This window comes from Chrysochloris asiatica, unplaced genomic scaffold (assembly GCF_000296735.1).
Source record: "Chrysochloris asiatica unplaced genomic scaffold, ChrAsi1.0 scaffold00120, whole genome shotgun sequence".
Taxonomy (NCBI): Eukaryota; Metazoa; Chordata; class Mammalia; order Afrosoricida; family Chrysochloridae; genus Chrysochloris; species Chrysochloris asiatica.
This window is the reverse complement of record NW_006408638.1, coordinates 5,619,056-5,621,193: the sequence shown is the minus strand read 5'-3', so window position 1 is coordinate 5,621,193 and position 2,138 is coordinate 5,619,056. Positions and strand designations below refer to the sequence as shown.

The following is a 2,138-nucleotide window of genomic DNA, read 5'->3' as shown; positions in this document are numbered from 1 at the left end:
GGATCTCTTCCAATCAGTTGGCTAGGTAACTGTCTTCCAAATTTCTTGGCATGATGAGTGAGCACCTCCAGTGCTGCATCAGTTTGTTGAAAGATTTCAATTTGTATTTTGTCAATTTTGGGAGCCCTGTTTTTCCTTCAGTACTATCAGTTCTTGATCATATACTACTTCTTGAAATGATTGAATGTCAACAAATTCTTTGTATTCTATATATGATTCTATATATTCCTCCCATTTCCTTTTGATAATTTCTGTGCCATTCAATATTTTGTCCATTTTGTTGTTGCTAAGTGCCATCGAATCAGTTCAAACTCATAGCGACCATGTATAGGGTTTCTGAGGAGAAGCTGGGGGGTTTGAACTGCCTACCTTGTGGTTTCCAGTCCAATGCTGATTCTACAGTGCCACACCATAGAATCCTTCAATATTGCAAGTCATGACTTGAATTATTTTCTTCAGTTCTTTCAGATTAACAAATGGTGAGCGTGTTCTTCCTTTTTGATCTGTAACTTCAGTTCTTTGCACATTTCATTATGATATTTAACTTTGTCTTCTCAAGCTGCCTTTGAAATTTTCTGTTTCAGCTTTTCCACTTCCTCATTTCTTCCATTCTTTTTAGCTTCTCTATGAGTAAGATCTTATTTTGAAGTACAGCGTTGTCTATGATAGAGTAATATCCATATAGCTACAAGAAATACCAGTTAATACCACTATTATTCAAAATTATGCACCAACAACTAAAGCCAGTGATGATGAAATTGAAGAGTTCTACCAACTTCTTCAATCTGAAATTGATCAAACATGCATTCAAGATGTACTGATAATTACTGGTGATTGGAATGCAAAAGTTGGAAACAAAGAAGAAGGATCAGTAGTTGGAAAATATGGCCTTGGTGATAGAAATGATGCTGGAGATCGCATGACAGAATTTTCCAAGACCAATGATTTGTTCACTGCAAATTCCTTTTTCAAACAATATAAAAGACAACTATACACATGGACCTCACCAGATGAAATACACCAAAATCAAATTGACTACATCTATGGAAAGAAATAGTAGAAAAGCTCCATATCAACAGCCAAAACAAGGCCAGGGACAGACTCTGGAACAGACCATCAATTGCTCACATGCAAGTTCAGGTTGAAGCTGAAGAAAATTAAAACAAGTCCATGAGAGCTAAAATATGTCCTGGAACACTTCCCACATGAATTTAGAGATCATTTCAAGAACACATTTGATGTATTAGACGACAATGACCAAAAAACAGAGAGTTATGGGATGACATCAAGAACATCATACAGGAAGAAAGCAAAAGCTCATTAAAAAGACAAAGAAGAAAGAAAGACCAAAATGGATGTTGGAAGAGACTCTGAAACTTGCTCTCCAACGTAGAGATGGTCTTTGGCCATTAGTGTCTACATCGTCAAATCTATTCTTAGCAGTCCAGCATTTAATCATTGAATTACCAAGACTCTTTGTCAGCCACAGTAGAGTAGCTTAATTTATATTGCAAAATAATAATAATTAATGAAACAGGACAAAATCTAAACTGGTTCCCACTGTCTTAGAGTAACTTCCCAAAATTCAAGCATTGGAATTTAGGGGAATGGTAGAGTAATAGCCACTGTAGAATTATGCAGATTATATTTTTACAATAACATAAAGCTCTAGGCTTGCTCAGGCCTAATTTATAAATCCCAAAGTTAAACGATTCAATTTATGCCCTCATCAATCCAATTTTCTCTGGGAATATAATTAAAGTTAACTCATTGAACATAAACCCAAATACATTAGAATTCTAAGATTTGGTTGTTGTTGTTTTTTTAATATATATGCAGAGAGAGGGGGACAAAATAAAATTGGTTTTAACCACAAAATATATCCATGATTATTGGCAGAAAGTGGAAAATAACCATAGATAAAATCTAGTCTGGTTGGGGTATAGGGACATCATGGAACATCGAGACAAAAACCTCAATTCACAAACAAATGCTAAATCTTAACAGAAAATATCAAAATCAGTGAATGTAAGGTTTTGGGTTTTTTTTTCCTTTTTCTATAGCCACATCATAAAACCCACACTAAGCCCACTGTCATGGAATTAATTCTGACTCATAAGTACCTTGTATAGGGTTTC

At 34.9% G+C, this 2,138-nt stretch overlaps 1 protein-coding gene across 1 annotated transcript in view; it reads left to right on the top strand.

Annotated features, from left to right (window-relative positions):
- ABI3BP (ABI family, member 3 (NESH) binding protein) overlaps window positions 1-2,138 on the top strand; it is a 317,931-nt gene that overhangs the window by 283,012 nt on the left and 32,781 nt on the right. The window lies entirely within an intron of this gene.